Below are 11,866 nucleotides of genomic sequence, written 5' to 3' on the forward strand. Positions count from 1 at the left end.
AGGTTTTTTTATTTATTGTTGTTACAGCCAATGGCCAGCATAGAACCGAGTAGCCATTTTACAGCCAAAGCAGAGAAGGGCCCAGAGAAACACTCCCCCAACCAATTTGTTTCTGGCTATCTCACTGCAGGGATCATAAGAACAGGGAGGGCGGAAAATCAATGTGGATCTGTTGGATCCCTGATGGAAGCACTGGTTGTAAAACTGACCAAGGGGTAGGGGAACCAGCGCAGCTCTGGTGCATCCCCGATGGAAGCACTGGTTGTAAAACTTACCAGGGGAGGGGTAATCAACACAGCTCTGTTGTATTCCCAGAGGTCTGAAAACAGGGGGGGGGGGGAAATCAGCCCAGCTCTGCTCAATCCCCAAGGTCTGAAAACCCTCACTGTGAAACTGGCTGGGGGGATTCTTTCATTTTAACTGAGTCGAGCAGTCATTTTACAACCAAAGCAGAGAATCACACCCAAACTCTCAGGACACAAGCATGAGTCCCCCCCCCCCCATTTTTTTTCTTAGGGAGTGCAAATTTAGCGGGAAAAGAACACTAAATATATGAATATAAATGAAGAGAAGAGCAGTTGAGGGAAAGATCCGGTGCTCCCTTGCCCCCCCCCCCTTTGCACTCGGGTAACTAGGTGGTTAAAAAAACAGGTGGGGCAGCTGAACAGGAAAAGGACACTCACTGTGAAAGTGCTCAAATAAGCAGCCTCTAGTATTCCAGCTATGAGAGGGGTTGGATGAGGGCTGGGAAGGACCAGTGGGAAGGAGGAGCAAGAGTGGTGGGGTATGGGGAGACAAACCCCTAGTTAAACCTATGCACAGAAATGGCAGTGATTTGCATCAATTTGGGCTTGATGCAGAATTTAAATTTGTGTCAAAAACAGCATCCTGAAACCGCAGGGAAAGCGCAAGGTGGGAGTGAAGTGACTTCTGAAGGTCGGAAAAATCATGCATAACTCCAACGAAGCCCCAGCAGTGACCGCAACAACTACCCATGCATAAATGGCCAGAGAGAGAGAAATGAAGGAATGAATGAATAAAAATGGTGTTGTGGCAGACTCAGAACAAAAGAAGGAAAAAGACGAGAGAACAGGACAGTGTTCAACAATAGTCCTGCAGAACTCTTACTGCTGGGGAAATTATTTTTGACACAACAGGAGACAAATAAGAAGGGATTTAGGCCCAAAGATAAGTGGGCATACAAGTCTTCTTTTGCTAATATATGCTTCCCTGCAGGAATCTTATTCATAGGGGAAGGTTGTGGTGTTTGCTCTGAAGATGGAAAGTTGCTGGGAAAGGATCCCTTACCTGTGGGCAGCTCACTGTTGCTTGACCCTATGTATGCTCACTTAGAAAATAACCCTACTTACAGCCTGATCCTATACATTTTATTTATTTATTTAGTTAATTTATAGTCCACCTTTCTCACAATGACTCAGAACACAGTGTAAGTTAATGCAATCAGATGACTCATCTAATAAACAATATAATAAGACTAGGATTACAGCAATTTGAAACAGCAAAAGTCATTACACATTGTATGTCAATGTAGCAAATGGTATTAAAATGCAGTAAAATCAGGATAATATATACAGCAAACAGATAATACATAATTACAGTGATCTAGTCCACAGTTCTGTTTCTTTTATAAAAGCTTATTCTTGAACCATTGTATTATCATATAGCCCTGTTACCTTTATAAAAATACCCTCTTAAACCATTTTGTTTAACATAGTTTAAAGAATGTCAGTAGTGTGGGAGCTTTCCTGACTTCCTAAGAAAGGCCATTGCAAAAGATGGGAGCGACAAAAGAAAATGCATATGTATTGGCAGTTGTTGATCTTACCCACTCGTTGGGTGGCGCCATTAAAAGCCTGGGGAGGAGGAGGAGGAGGGGGAAGAAGGAGAAGAAGGGGGAGAAGAAGAAGAAGAAGAAGAAGAAGAAGAAGAAGAAGAGTTGGTTTTTATATACCAACTTTCTATACCACTTAAGGAAGAATCAAACCGGCTTAGAATCACCTTCTCTTCCTCTTCCCCCAGCAGACACAACCTCATCTTATTTACACAAAAACAAAATAAGAATGCCCAGCAGAGTTTTAGCTACAAATGGTATGACAGTTTGAAAGCTTTGTTTTGAGTGACAGAGCTTTCTGTTTTCTTTGCAGAAAATTCACAGAGGAAAGAAGGTTGTATTTACAGTTTCAGGTTTCAGTAACTGGCAGAAAGACTCCCGTTTTTTTGGGTTTTTTTAATTCTGCAAGCTATGTAAAACAGTTGTTTGGGATGGCATTTTTATACAGCTAATACAGCTAATATAGAAGAGAACAACAAAAAAGGAAGAACAAGAGATCTGTTCCACAAGATCCAAGAAATCAAAGGGAAATTTAAAGCACGGTTAGACAGGCTGAAAGATCAGCATGGAAATACATTAACTGAACAGGACAAAATAAAGAAAAGGTGGGAACAATACACTGAAGAACTATACAGAAGAGATGAAAGGATAAAAGATTATTTCCAAGAAGAATCTTTTGAAGAAGAACCTACAGTTTTAGAAAGTGAAGTGAAAGCTGCATTGAGAGCGTCGGGAGAAACAAATCACCAGGAGCAGATGGGATATCAATAGAGCTATTCCAAGCCACAGAATCGGAGTCCATCAAAATCTTGACAAGAGTATGCCAACAGATATGGAAAACAAAACAATGGCCCACAGACTGGAAACGATCCATTTACATCCCAATTCCCAAGAAAGGAGACATCAAAGATTGCAGCAACTATCAGACCATCGCATTAATTTCTCATGCAAGTAAAGTGATGCTCAAAATCTTACAGCAAAGGCTGTTACCATATATGGAACGAGAAATGCCTGATGTTCAAGCTGGTTTCAGAAAAGGAAGAGGCACTAGAGATCATATTGCAAATATATGCTGGTTACTGGAGCATACAAGAGAATTTCAGAAGAAAATCAGCTTGTGTTTCATAGATTACAGCAAAGCTTTTGACTGTGTGGATCATGAAAAGCTATGGCTGGTTTTAAAGGAAATGGGTGTGCCACTACATCTGAATGTTTTAATGCGCAACCTGTACTCTGGACAAGAGGCCACAGTTAGAACAGAATATGGAGAAACGGAATGGTTTCCAGTTGGCAAAGGTGTCAGACAAGGATGTATTTTATCTCCCCATCTCTTCAATCTATATGCAGAACATATAATTAGGAAAGCTGGATTAGATTTAGATGAAGGTGGAGTGAAAATTGGAGGGAGGAACATTAATAATCTGAGATATGCTGATAACACTACATTATTGGCAGAAATTAGTGAAGATTTGAAACGACTACTGCTAAAAGTTAAAAGAGAATGCCAAAGCAGGACTACAGCTGAAGAAAACAAAAGTAATGACTACAGGAGAATTACACAACTTTAAGGGTGACAATGAGGAAATTGAAATTGTTCAAGACTTTCTATTCCTTGGCTCCACCATCAACCAAAAGGGAGACTGCGACCAAGAAATCAGAAGGAGATTGAGACTGGGAAGGGCAGCCATGAAGGAACTAGAAAATATTTTGAAGTGTAAGGATGTGTCACTGGCCACCAAGACTAGATTAATTCATGCCATCATATTCCCTATTACTATGTATGGGTGAGAAACCTGGACAGTGAAGAAAGCTGAAATGTGGTGTTGGAGGAGAGTGTTACGGATTCCGTGGACTGCCCAAAAAACAAATCAGTGGGTTATAGATCAAATCAAGCCTGAACTGACCCTAGAAGCTAAAATGACTAAACGGAGGCTGTCGTATTTTGATCACATCATGAGCCGACAAGAGTCACTGGAAAAGACAGTCATGCTAGGAAATGTTGAGGGCAGCAGGAAAAGAGGAAGACCCAACAAGAGATGGATTGACTCAATAAAGGAAGCCACAGCCTTCAATTTGCAAGATCTGAGCAAGGCTGTCAAAGGTAGGACATTTTGGAGGACTTTCATTCATAGGGTTGCCATGAGTCGGAAGTGACTTGACGGCACTTAACACACAACACAATACGGAATAGGACTGTAGTCTATGCCACAGTGTATGCTATATATTATCTATTTGTTGTATGTCCTGTCTTGCCCTTACAGCATTGTTTTTACTTCTTGTAATCCCATTTTCTGCATTGCTTGACACAGCATGACTGATTTTTTTGCACTTTTATAACTTTTGTAATCCTAGTCCTATTGCATTGCTTATTAGACCTCTAGTGCTATTTGGGTACGCTGTTTTATACCATGTAATCCACCTAGAGTCTCAAATACAAAATTAGTAAATGAATAATAAAATATGAATAAACAGCTAAATAAATAAATAAATGATGATGGGCTCACCACCACTGTACTGATTTGCCCCTCAATAAAATTTTCTGGCTACAGGCCTGGGTGATACAGAGATGAGGAACACAACTGTAGCTATCCCTAGTACTGTATGTCCATGAGAGGAACAACTGGGCTGGTGAAACAACTGTCTGTAAGGCAGCTTGAAATGGTACAGGAGTCAAGCTTGAATAAGAGAGCAAGAGAGCTGACAAACCCACAACAGCCAGGTGCGCACTGGTCACTGCAGCTGTTGGTTGAGTTGTAGGCTCAGCAGGTGGTTGGCATCGCATTGTGAATGGGGTCCATGCTGGTCTGCCTGCAAAGAGTCAACAAAGGCACATGGGCAGTAATGACCAAGCTTAGGACTACTCCTTCAAGTAAGCGTAGTCAGCGGGCTCATGAGGCAAGCCACGGGGGCTCAGAAGCAACAGAAATAATGGAGCTAGCCAAGGTTGTATGATGGGAGGATTGGGAAATAAGAGGAATAATATGGTCAAAAGGACGAGAGAAAAAAGAGCAGAGCAGAGCAGAGCAGAACAATCCTAAGGAGAGTTACTCCAGTCTAAGCCCATTCATTTCAATGGGCTTAGACTGGAGTAACTCTGCATTGGATTGCACTGTTGAGCAACAGTTGAACATGACCAAACAGAGGAAAGAAAAAAGCCAGAAATAAAGAAAAAATGAGTCAAGATTACAAAGTCATTATAAGGTCTAATAAAAGGAGAAAATTAGTAAGAAGGAGGAGGAGTTGGTTTTTATATGCCAACTTTCTCTACTACTTAAGGGAGACTCAAACCGGCTTACAATGACCTTCCCTTCTCCTCCCTACAACAGACACCCTGTGAGGTAGGTGGGGCTGAGAGAGAGTGACTTGCCCAAGGTCACCCAGTTGGCTGAAAGGCTGGCTGGAAGAGAAGTTGGGTTGTAAAATGGCCATTGGCGGGGGTGGGGGGGAGAGAGGGGACCAGGGGGCGGTGGTGACGTTTTTCACAGCAAACACTACCGCCAATTACAAGGCCGTGTTTTCAAGAGGCGGGGATTCACATAGTTCCGGATTTTTGCTGGTGATTCTGCACTGTTGATGAGACTCCAGGGCTTTCTTCAGGACAAACAGCATCATGCATAGCATTTTTTGAATTCTGACCAGAAAAGCGTGGGTCAAGAGAGCGATGAACCCAAGGTAAACCTCCCATGCATAAAAGATCATAGAATCACTACTGTAGGACAATGATATAAGCTCAGGGAAAGAGGATCAAGTTAAGCAGGCAGGATACACTCAGCCCAGGGCAGAAGGTGCATCTCCAATGTGGATTTAGAGTGAAGCAACAGCAGAACTTGCATCTCCCCTTGCAGCTCCAGGTCGATCTCCCTGCTGTGAAAAAAAAATACTTGATGATTTCTGCACTTCAAGCTGTTTTTAAGGGCATAAGAGCCAGCCAGGAAAGCGTTTTTTTTCCTCTCTCTCTGCCACCAGTTGACAACCTTACCTATTAGCACTCTAGTACAGGTGAAAACAGCTTATTTTTAAGTAAAGAAAAGTCCATTTATAATTAAATTTAAGAATAGACTGCCAGCACCTAGGAAAATAAGAAAATGTACGTTGAATTATAAAAATAAATATGTAGATGGTTCAATAAAACGATTAGGTATCTGTTGGTGATTTTTTTTTTCATTGTTCACATTACATGCTCGGATGTGTTGGGCGTGGTACAGGCATCTCAAAAGGAGATGTACATTTCTTGTACTCTGACCTGCACATATTTTTGTAAGATCCGGTAACGTGGATACAAAGCTCTCCTTTTCAGCTAGGCTAGTGTTAGTATATGGTAGTATATCAACTTCTCATACATTCATTTTTATGGGACGTCAGCTCCGCTTGGATTGCAATGGGTAGGAGAAGCAAGTACGAAAGAAAGGTGGGCTGTATGGGGAGGCATCATTGCAAGATCCCTTCTGATAATGTTGCCCCGAGTATCTTCTGCAAGGGGATAATTATGCAAAAAGAAATGCTTTGTGATTTTACTCGTGAGATTTTTAAATTCGCGTACTAATGTTATTTAGTAAGGCCTCAGCAGCTGCATCATAGTTACCCAACATTCTCCCGGGTGCAAGATCGTGCTTGAGCTACAGCCCATCTCTTGAACGCGTAGAGTTCCCGGCTCTTAATCGTCCCTCGCTAAAACAACTGCCTTGAATCGGGCTCATGCAGCGTTTTCGTACATATGCAAGTCCTCACTACAGTCTATATCTTGCTACATATGAAGCCAAGATTTGCATAATTAATATAAAACTGCGACAGAAAGCCGAGCTCAGAAATCTTCTACACAGCCCAAACGCTCTGCGAATTTTAGCCTCGCTGCAAAATAAGAAGTAACGACCCAGATGGGACTCGAACCCACAATCCCCAGCTCCGGAGGCTGATGCCTTATCCATTAGGCCACTGGGTCACCCAACAAAATACGCTGAGCGCCGCACTCTAAGGGCCCCGCCCGACAATACGTGGCCCCGCCTATTTTGCGTTACTTTCTTTTCTCCCAAATCCTTCTTCAGACGCTGTCGAAATAAACTCCACCCCCTGCCTGCTGTTCGCCAGACGCTCTAACAGCCCCCGCCCCCTATGCTCGCCAAGCCACTAAGCTTCGTCTTAAACAGATTGCTAACTCCGCCCCTAAAAAGACAGGCATTACTGCGCAGGTCAGGCTAACCTTGAGCTTTGTTGAGCGGCGGTTGGTCGCTTGTCGGGGCGGGGCGACGCTTGGCGTGAAATCCGTTGCCTCAACGTTGCCGGGCCCCTGTCGGCTGGCGTGGTCAGGCCCCCCCTATTTACTCTTTAAAAACCTGGGCGGGGACCCGGTTCCGGTTTCCCCCCCCCCGGCCTGGCTGTTTTATTTTTGGTCTAGAAGCTGTTTTTCAGAAGTGACGTTAAAATTGTATTTAGCATTTCAGCTGCTGTAATTTTGACGTGAGGATGGTTCGCAAGCGCATTTTGCACGACCCAACCTAACCACGGTTTTTCTATTGCGCTTGACAACTTGGCATTCTTCCTTCAAAGAGTCGTGTAGCGGTAAATAAATCCCATAAAGTGTAAGGGAGCTTATTCCAAGTAAGTATGCATAGAATTGCAGAGGGCTGACTTCTAACTGACTCCATCATCAGTGTACCACAAGAAGAGCCTTTGTATATGGAGATTTCCTTTATGCATTGAGTTCCACAATTTAATCAGTTATTGAGTAACTAAGTTCCTTCATTCAGCCATTATTTAAGAAATGTTGGATGAGACTTAATTATACCCAAAATTGGGTGGGACCCGATAAATAATATCAAATGGGAGCCGCTGGTTGGGATGTACTAAAAGGAATGACAGGATTGCCCATTGGAAACAATGGGAGAGGCTTGAAGGCCCATTGGAGATAAAAGAAATCAGGAATACCAATTGACTTGCATGGGCTCTATTGAAATACATTACAGGACAAAAACAGTTGCAAAGAAAATGCGGAAAGGATTTTCAATGAAGGTCCCTAGGCCCAGATAGATAACTCTGGAGCTGGAATGACAGGTCACAGAGTGGAATGACAGTCCCTGGGAGTAGCAGAAGCATTCTGGGACTGGAATTACAGCCCCCAGAGTGAAACGACAGTCCCTAGGAATAGAATCAGTGTTCTGGGGCTAGCGGAATAACAACTCCTGGGAATAGCAGAAATGTTCTGGGACTGGAATGACCATCCATAGGAATAGAATCAGTGCTCTGGGACTGGAATGACAGGTTGCAGAGTGGAAAGATGATCCCTGGGAGTATCAGAAGTGTTCTGGGTTTGGAATGACAGCCCCCAGAGTGGAATGATAGTCCCTAGGAATAGAATATAAAGAACTTACACACAGCGCCTAAAAACTGATTCCCAATGCCATCACACACACACCAACAAGGGCACTTCATAAAAGTGAGCAGGGAGGAAATTGGGAAGTTGTAGGGAAGGTACATACAACCCTAAACCTAGGGCTTGAGGCCATGAAGCACAGATTCAAGGAGCAGAGCAAGGAGCCAGCAAAGCTAGGAGAAAAAGCCTGCAGGGTGCTGCAAGGGTTCTCAGAAATAAACCAGAGTTTTGACCAGCAGAGATCTGGACCAGGGATTTGAGGAACCATTTGCTGGGTCTGGGGGGTCCTTCTATTATGAACAGAAGGATGGCAGGGTAGGTGTGAGTTTTATCATTCCAATTTTGGATTGGGCCAAGATAAAAAGTTTAAACCCCACTGGCTAGTTTAAAGTTAACTGCTGTCAAACTTTGGCAGGAAAAATTGGGAGAAATACATTGATTAGGCTACTGTGAGCCAAATCAGCATAGGCACAGGGAGCCTGGTTGAGGCAACATGATTAACATACTTTAATTAAGGTGAAGTGAGCTAGAACTTCATGGACAAAAATCTGGATGAGGTAACGTATCTCCTGAAACCAGATGGAGGGCAAAGTAATGACTTGAGTGCCCCTCTTGGTTAAGTGAAAAAAGGAAGCGGAACTGTGTGTTAAGTGCCATCCAGTTGCTTCTGAGTCATGGTGACCTTATGAATCAGGGTCCACCCCAAACATCCCATCGTTAACAGCCTTGCTCAGGTTTTGCAAACTGAGGGCCGTGACTTCCTTTATAAAGTCAATCCATCTCATGTTGGGTCTTCCTCTTTTCCTAGCATGATTATCTTTTCCAGTGACTATTGTCTTTTCATAATGTGACCAAAGTACCATAGCCTCAGTTTAGTCATTTTAGCTTCTAGGGATAGTTCAGGCTTGATTTGATCTAGAACCCACTGATTTGTTTTTTTTTAGTGGTTCATGCTATCCTTAACACTCTCTTCCAACACTACATTTCAAAGGAATCTACTTTCTTCCTATCAGCTTTCTCTAATGTCCAGCTTTCACACTCATACACAGTAATAGGGAATACTATCACATGAATTAACTTGATCTTGATTGACACACCCTTACATTTAAGAAACTTTATAGCTCCTTCATGGCTTCCCTTCCCAGTCTCAATCTTCTGATTTCTTGGTTGCAGTCTCCGTTTTGGTTGATGATGGAGCCAAGGAACAGAAAGTTTGAACAATTTTCTCATTGTTCACCTTAAAGTTGACTAATTAGTAATTACTTTTGTCTTCTTGATGTTCAGCTGTAGTCCTGCTTTGGCACTTTCTCCTTTAACTTTCAGCAATAGTCGTTTCAAGTCTTCGCTACTTTCTGCCAGTATTGTAGTATCATTGGCATATCTCAAATTGTTAATGCTCTTCCCCCCCCCCAAATTTTCACTCCAACTTCATCTAAATCTAATCCAGCTTTCCTTATGATATGTTCTGCAAACAGATTGAAGAGATAGGGAGATAAAATACAATCCTGTCTAACAACTTTGCCAATTGGAAACCATTCTGTTTCTCCATATTCTGTCCTAACCGTGGCCTCTTGTTCAGAGTACAGGTTGTGCATCAAAACAATCAGATGCTGTGGCACACCCTTTTCCTTTAAAACCAGGCATAACATTTTATGATCCACACAGGCAAAATCTTTGCTGTAATCTATGAAACACAAGCTGATTTCCTTCTGAAATTCTCTCGTATGCTCCAGTAATCAACGTAAATTTGCAATATGACCTCTCGTGCGTCTTCCTTTTCTGAATCCAGCTTGAACATCAGGCATTTCTCATTCCATATATGCTAACAGTCTTTTTGTAAGATTTGGAGCATCACTTTACATGCATGAGAAATTAATGCAATGGTCCAATAGTTGCTGCGGTCTTTGACGTGTCCTTTTTTGGGAATTAGAATGTAAATTGACTGTTTCCAGTCTGTGGGCCATTGTTTTGTGTTCCATATTTGTTGGCATATTCTTGTCAAGACTTTGATGGTCTCCGTTTCTGTGGCTTGGAACAGCTCTATCCCATCTCTGCTGGTGATTTGTTTCTCCCAATTGCTCTCAGGGCAGCTTTCACTTCACTTTCTAAAACTGAAGGTTCTTCTTCAAAAGATTCTTCTTGGAAGGAATCTGTTATCCTTTCATATCTTCTGTATAGTTCTTAATTGTATTGTTCCCACCTTTTCCTTATTTTGTCCTGTTCAGTTAATGTATTTCCATATTGATCTTTCACCATGCCTAACCATGCTATAAATTTCCCTTTGATCTATTGGATCTTGTGGAACAGATCTCTTTATCTTCCTTTTTTGTTGTTTAAGCACTTCCTCAGTCATCCATTGAGGCTTTTCATTTCTTTTGGCTTCAGGAATAGCCTTTGCGCATTCTTCCTTGATAATCTCTCTAGCTTCAACCAATAGTTCTTCTGGTTTACGTTCACTTGAAAGTTATGCAGATCTGTTCTTTAAACTATTCAGGATTGTTGCTTAGATTGTATTTTGGCACTATGAATGTTCTGGTGTTTTTCTGCAGCTTTATTTTAATTTTCGATATGAAACAATTCATGGTCTGTATCACACATGAACACATAAAGCTGCCTTATACTGAATCAGACACTTGGTCCATCAAAGTCAGTATTGTCTACTCAGACCGGCAGCTGCTCTCCGGGGTCTCAGTCAGAGGTCTTTCACATCACCTATCGCCTGGTCCTTTCAACTGGAGATGCCAGGGATCGAGCCTGGGACCTTCTGCATGCAAAGCAGAGGCTCTTCCACTGAGCCACAGCCCTTCCCACAAGTCAGTCCTGGTCTTGTTTTAGCAGACAAAATAGAGCTTCTCCATCTTCTGCTTCCAATTATGTAATCTGTTTGATTTCTATACTGGCCATCTGGTGAAGTCCATGTATACAATCATCTGTTTGGTTGCCTGAAACATGACATTTGGTTAATGAAATAGCAACGTCCTTGGGCTGGGCAGACAATTTTGGGATATGTCGGGATATGTCAGGATATTGGGTGATGTCTCCAGTGTTGAAAAGTCTTTTGTTATTGAGAAGGATATACCATTGAGCTGGGGGAGATTGCACTTTTTCTGCTTTCGTTGCAGTAGCTCTTCTTCATTCCTGAAAATTTCCAATGTCATGGCTCAACGCAGGTGCCTTATTGAAATTCCTCAAGTTTCAGATTCCCTGGCACTTAGGCTGGAAAGGGGGGTGCCTATTAAAATAACTAAATCCAAATAAGAGGGGAACCAAACTATCTAATGGATCTTGGCTGAGGGAGGGCGTGGAGTCCTCACACATGAATAAAATGAGTTTCTGAATCAGGCATGACTGTATGACTTAACATGTTGTTTGTATATGTAAGCACGTATGTACCTGTAAATGAATGTCGGGAGAGAAGGTGGGCATGGAAATGCATTTAGTACAGGCTTTCATCATTCCTGAGAAACCTGTAGATTAGTGAACATTTTCTTGCCTCATTTGATGAGGTTCAGATCATCCAAGGTACCTGGTGTGGAACGACTTTACTCTGTAAAAAAATAGACTATTATTACGTGTTTGGCTGCCAACAGGATCTTCTTGGCTTGATGCCCTATTTGTACATTCCGCTGAGGTTCTAACACCTAACA

General features: G+C 42.4%; 1 non-coding gene across 1 annotated transcript; it reads right to left on the reverse strand.

Moving 5' to 3' along the window:
- Positions 1–6,718: 6,718 nt before the first annotated feature.
- On the reverse strand, positions 6,719–6,791 carry TRNAR-CCG (transfer RNA arginine (anticodon CCG)). Its single transcript has one exon. It is a non-coding gene; the product is annotated as a tRNA-Arg (tRNA).
- Between the last annotated feature and the right edge of the window lie 5,075 nt (positions 6,792–11,866).

This window comes from Euleptes europaea, chromosome 1, assembly GCF_029931775.1.
Source record: "Euleptes europaea isolate rEulEur1 chromosome 1, rEulEur1.hap1, whole genome shotgun sequence".
Classification (NCBI taxonomy): Eukaryota; Metazoa; Chordata; class Lepidosauria; order Squamata; family Sphaerodactylidae; genus Euleptes; species Euleptes europaea.